This window comes from Barbus barbus, assembly GCF_936440315.1.
Source record: "Barbus barbus genome assembly, chromosome: 16".
Lineage (NCBI taxonomy): Eukaryota > Metazoa > Chordata > Actinopteri > Cypriniformes > Cyprinidae > Barbus > Barbus barbus.
The window spans coordinates 25,151,302-25,158,191 of record NC_136744.1 but is presented as its reverse complement, the minus strand read 5'-3'; positions in this window follow the sequence as shown (position 1 = coordinate 25,158,191).

Below are 6,890 nucleotides of genomic sequence, written 5' to 3'. Positions count from 1 at the left end.
TATTGTACTGTACTGCTCGGTGGAAATGAGGTGCCATCCCATTGCCTTGCTGGGGAAAAATAAAACTCCACGCTAAGAGTTTGCTGGTAATACCTAGTTAAAGCAGATCTCCCAGTCTAGCCAATTAACCAGTTTTTAGCCGGTTTAGCTGTTCTCCCTGTTTGAAATCTGGATACCGCTAAAACAGCTGGAAATTCCATGTTCATAAATACCAAAATGAAAAATTATTTAAATATCCTCCTGGCTTGAAAGCACTGCTGGGATTTTTTTGTAAACATTAAACATCTTGATAATTTAAATTTTTTAAATGCAAAGTCTTTTTATTTATAGGTACCCCACATTATTGTTTGATTATATTTTCTGGCTTATCATCTGTATTTGTCTATTTTTAAGTCTTGCATAAAATGTATTTTTTGTTTTTTGAAGACCAGGCTGGGAAATCAGAGAAAACCAGCTTAGTCTGGTTTAGAATGTTTCTTTAGCTGGAGTGTGTACTGTTATTTTACGTTAGTTTGTTTAAAGCGTCTTTTCTTATCGTGCCCCCCCCAAAAAAAATATTTTGCTCTATTCTGGAGATGTACAGCGCTATCAGTCGTGTCTGATGCTCTAGGGAAGAGCAAAAAACAAAACCAATCTGTCTGGCAAGTGTTTCCATATGGACACTGAGAGGGGCGCATTCCTGTGGAAATGAAGGCAGTTCCTTTCATCACAAAGACATGATGGATTCATGATAAGGATGCCAGGAGCACTACAAAGTGAGGGAAGAGAGAAAGAGCTCAAGAGATAAAGAAACAGAGGAAGGGAGGGATGAGGAAAGATTAAAAAAGGGGCTTGAAGTATGTAGACAGAGGGACAGTGAGAGAATGAGTGGAGGATTGAGGAGATACTTGAGGGAAGGATGCAGAGAGCGAGAGAACAGGAAGAAAGAAATTGGCAGTGTAAAGAGAGGGCACACAGATGTGAATTAAAACATTATGCAGCAAGTTTCCCTCTAATCAGGAGATGCCATCAGGCCCTGAGGTCACTTCCTTTGAGGCCAGCTTCTCTCTGTCCAGTGATCATCACTATATCAGGAAGGAATGCAAATTGCAGTAAAGATCTACAATGGCACTGCTGTGGTATGGTAATCACGGACAGCAGCGTGTCATGAGCGTTCCTCGGGATCAACAGAGCTTTTCACGACAACTCCAAACACCACAGCCTCCTCGCTGGTGGAAAGGAGTAAATTCATGGCTGAATTGTATTCTTAAATGGATTGGTTTTTTTAGAATGGTAAATTCTTTTAAAATGTGTATTTCGTCCCAGAAGCACATTTTGTGTATATACATTTGTGTGGGGTTTTTTTTTTATGGTATGATATGAACCACTACCATTCAGAGTTTGGGGTCAGGAAGGTTTTTTTTTTTTTTTTTTTTTTTTTTTTTTTTTAAATGTTCACTGTTTTCCATTTGAATATATTTTCAAATGTAATGTATTCCTGCGACGACAGCTGGATTTTCAGCATCCATTTATACCCAGTCTTTAGTGTCACATGATCCATCAGAAATCATTCTAATCTGTTGATGTGGTGCTCAATTGTTTTTTTTTATCAATGTTGTTTTTTTTTTATTCATTTTTTTTTTTCTGTGATACATTTTGTTCTGCATCCCATCTCCATGTTAACATTTTTGTTACTTTATTCAACATCAAGACATTATGTTTAAATGTACATGTGTTCAAGACAATGTGCCTTCACTAGTTCAGTTTAAATAGTCCTGCAGTGTGACAAGTAATCTCTTATGTTAGGTCATAAAAACTGCACATGCTAACAATTATACAGAATGGTGTTGTATAAAATGTAGTTTTAATGATTTATAGCATGTCACATTGCAGGATAATGCTACATGAAACAGCTTGAAATTACATGTTCATAATGCAAAATAGGGCTGCACGATTAATCGAAAAAATCACGATCTCGATTCATACATAAATGCGATCTCATTTCTAAATGACGGCGGTTCACTTCTGTGTATTCCCCTGCATTCAGATCATGCTGCATTTACGCGTTATTGGTCACTAGAAATCTAATTAGTATGTAAAATGTGTTGTATTAATATATATTTCTTCATCTATGGGAAGTCGTGGCCTAATGGTTAGAGAGTCGGACTCGTAATCCAAAGGTTGCGGGTTCGAGTCTCGGGCCGGCAGGGATTGTAGGTGGGGGGAGTGAATGTCCAGCGCTCTCTCCACCCTCAATACCACGACTGAGGTGCCCTTGAGCAAGGCACTGAACCCCCAACTGCTCCCCGGGCGCCGCAGCATAAATGGCTGCTCACTGCTCCAGGTGTGTGTTCACGGTGTGTGTGTGTTCACTGCTGTGTGTGTGCACGATGGATGGGTTAAATGCAGAGCACGAATTCCGAGTATGGGTCACCATACTTGGCAGTATGTCACTTCACTCACTCACTATTATTCACATTTTAATACAGTTATGATAACTAGTTTAGTTATTGTAGCTAACGTATCTATAATAATATAATAAAAATCTAATAGTCTCACTAGCTATTATCTAACGATAAACATTATTAAACCTGACGACATGAAAATACCACTATTAATTACTATTCAAGAATAGGTCAGCTAAGGTGTTAAAATATTTTAAAAAGCAGTTATTTCATCAACTTACCAGTGAAAATGCTCCAAAGATACTGAAATAAATGGGGTTAATTCAACTTCCTTCAGGGAGAGAAAGATTACAGAAAGATGTAAAACAACTAGCATCAATTAGCATCTGGTTATGATCGCTATTAAGGTGTTTCTCACGTTATCTAACTGCAAATATAGCATATACTGCCTATTATCTAAAAATAAACATAACGCGTTTCATAAAATACAACTACTGGTCAGATTTCCGAGAGATAAACTAATGCGTTAAAATGGCAAAAAAAAATGCTGTAATTTCCTCAAATTTCTGGCGACTGTGCTTGAAGCACTGAAATGAATGGGCTTCAATGCTGAAACTATCGGTTGTTTGGAACTATTGGCTGCTCCATGACACGCTTTACTTCCGCATTCCTAAGTTCCTATGGAAGTGTCACAACTCTGTTTCTCAATGGCTCTGGTGCTGACCATGGTGTTGACGCGCCGTCATAGTGATAACAGCCAATCACATACTTTTCTGGTGCTGCATGAACAGAATTGGCTAGCGTATGCGCTAGGGTATTTGCATAAGGCGATCTGATTGGCTGACGCCTGCGTTGGCGCTTAAAGTTTTCAACTTCTGCCGTGTGCAATGCCAGTGAAGCCACGCGAGGGACCCACAATTCAGTTCGGCAACGCTTGACGTCACTCCATTCAAAGTAAACGAGAGGCGTTGACGCGACGCCCCGTGTGAATGTGAATTTTTATTTATTATTGTTAATGTTCTCTTATGTTCAACAACTTAAAGCTTTAAAATTATTCACTTTAAAGGGTCTAAAATAAAGAAAAGAGAAGTTTTTGTTACTCCAGCACTTTATTATACTGAATGTCCTGTGGGGTTTTTGGTTGAAAAAATGAGAATCGTGTAAGAGAATCGTGATCTCAATTCCCAAGGAGAAAAATCGTGATTCACATTTTAGCAAGAATCATGCAGCCCTAATGCAAAATTATTTAAAAATCACCCTGCCTTGAAATCACTGCTGGAATATGTAAACATTAAACATTTTTGTTCAGTGCTGTTCCTGACCGAATTGCAGTGAGAAATGTACATGACAATGTCAGCAGAATTTTTTTAAAATGTCAAACGTGATGAGAAATTAAATAGGCTGATGTTAATCGAAAAATTCTTCAATATTTCATGATCATATTCTCATCGCTGTAACTCAGCTTTCTGCAGTGATGCAAACTTTCAGTCAAAAGTTCTTAAAAGAACAATTTTTGCTTAGTCTAAAGAACATTTTAATAATCTGAAGAACCCTTTTCCACTTTAAAGAACCTTTATTTAGAGATTTAGTCCATATGACATTATGAAAGAAAAAAAGATGATTTGGGATCAAAATCAAATCCGCTCTAGCCTGCTCTGATTTGTGTCGTTGCTCTGTAAATGTATGGGCCACGCTTAACGTGTCACCAGAGAGATATAATTCAGCCACCCAGGGTGACAGAACACACACAGACAACAAAACCTCAACGCGGAGGGGTACACACAGACCTCCGCCTCAACTCCCACAAAGCATTAGACATTTACCCATCACATCCAGTTAGAAGACGCAGCCAGACAACAGCTGGTGCTCCTGGATGTTCAGCCACATTTCTGCATTATTTACTGGGTCCCATCTTGAGGCCAGTTCTGGGAACAAACATCCAGCTTTACTTTCTGGGAAGTCATATTTCTTTGTTTTCTTGGTTAAATACTTCAGTGTTTGTCTTCAGGACAGGAAGTTCTTCTTTTCAATGGGCTTTTCTCTCTATCTGACCCATATTTAATGACTTCTAGCTATGACTGAAGTGAAATGCCCTAATGCTGTTGAACTTGTCTCTAGACTCATATGAACTTGTGGTGCCTCTAATAGTCTCTGATCACACCTGATAAGGGCTGTTAGCCAGGTATTTTGAAAGCAGGTGTGAATGAGCAAATGTTTCTACAGTATGATCAGATGGCGATGGTCTCTCAGCAGATAAACGCCTTTGATTTAACCTCTCGCTTCACCCCGTGGATGAGCGAAAGAAATCCAATCGACTCCTCACGGAGATTAAAGCCAGCTTGTGCCTGTCATTCTCTGTGCTGCTCAGACGTGTCCAACAAAATGCGGCTAATTTTGTGGACAGAGCTGGGCATTATGGTGTCATGAAGAGATTAAATGTGTTGACTGATGAGGGAGTGAAATGTTCCTAATTAAACTTCATCAGGCGACACAGCGATTACTTAACAAATGACAGGCCATCAGGGGATGAAGGTGCACAATCAGTTGAATTGATTGTTGAAAATGTTTTTCTACTCTCTCAAGAAGAACACAAGTGGTGTTTTGTACTGTATGTAGTTGTGAAGCCATTTCTGTGTGGTTTCTTCTATGCAGTCACCCTCAAGCCATCCAAGATGTAGAGGAGTTTATTCAGAGCAAATTTAGAGAAATTTAGCATTCCATCACTCACCAATGGACCAATGCATTGAATAGATATCCTTAAGAATGATAGTCCAAACAGCTGATAAAAACATCACAGTAATCCAGTCCATCAGTTAATCTCTTGTGGAGTGAAAAGCTGCCTGTTTGTAAGAAACAAATCCATCATTAAGATGTTCTAACTTTAAACTATCACTCCTGGCCAAAATACCATAATCCATAATAACGCTTCCTCCAGTGGGAAAGTCCATCTCCTGTTGTCCTCTTACATCAAAATCCACCAACACATTTATGTTTTTGCTTGTAAACATCTGTTCATATTTCTCTCCTGATTCAGATGAGACCTTGTTTTTACTGGAGCAAGCATTACTATGGATAGAGGACTTGTGTTTTAGATAGAAGCAACAGTTTATTGTAAAAAAAACTTAGCTATTTAAACTTAGCTATGCTTAGCTATTTAAACTCTCATTCTCATGGCACCCATTCACTACAGAGGATCCATTGGTAAGTGATGTCATGCTAAATTTCTCCAAATCTGCTCCAATGATGAAACAAAACCATCTACACCTTGTATTACCAGAGGGTGAGTAAACTTTCAGCAAATTTTCATTTTTTTAATGCTTTAATGCCTATTTTCATATATTTAATATTTCAGTTAGGCATCCCTAACATATGGAGCGATTTAAAAATGCTGTTGCAAACGCGCTGATAAATAAATCCTTATTAAATTAACAGAAAATTGTTTCTTTTAAATTATGAATGCATTTTGCTCCCCTTTAAAAAAAAAAAAAAAAAAAAACATCTCTTTCTGCTAGAACATATAAATCTATATCACTGATGACACATGGAATTCGAGGACAGATGATTTCCATAATCATTCATCTTACGAACCTCACTAAGTTAAATGCCTGGATGACGTTTTGGATCGTATATGAACTTTTCACATATTTTTGTAACTGCTGAAATGATGCATATTTAAAATGCACAAACCAACAGCATCATGTATCTAATTGCAGATTTATGTTAAGTTTTATGCCAAAATCAGAGTAGACAGAGCTGTGGAGCAGAAGGAAAACTTAATTTAATTCCATTCCAAAATATTGTGAGCCATAGATACATCGCATGTATCTTTTGCAGGTGAAGTAATCTCATAATGCATTGTAACTAGAGCAGTAAAACCATTCAAGATGTCAGACAAGTCAAATTAAATGCTGGTTCTATTTCCTGGTTGACTAGTTACCATGTTCCAAAAACCAGCTTCACTATCTTGACTGCTTTGGTGCTTCTCCAAGATGATCTTCCTGCATGGAACCAGTGTTATTTATATACTATTATAATTTCTATTAATATTTTGCATTAGCTTTTTTATTTTCAGATTTCATTTTAGTTTAGTAATTTGTCTTTTTGCCATTTTTCTCTTAAGCTTTTTCAGTTTTAGTAATTGTAACGTACTTCAGTTAGCTCTCAAGGTAGCATTGTTATATCAAGTTTTTCATGTAATTATAGTTTACTTTATTCAAGCTTTATTCCAATTGACAAACACATTTCAATACACATCTTAAGGTGGATTTTCCAGCAAGGAATTGTAGCTCAAATTAAGTAATTATAACAAAATATAATACTTTAAATTTTTTTCTCTCACATCCTCCTTGATAAGGGCAATTTTTTATTTTTTTTTTACTACTTTTTAACTTTCTGCTGCCTCATTCTTCCTCTGAGAGAGAGAAAACATGTTCATTATCTTTAAATCTGCCACATACATTCTTGTACTTTTGTGAAATTGAAGTAAATTGTGGTTAGGAAAAAATC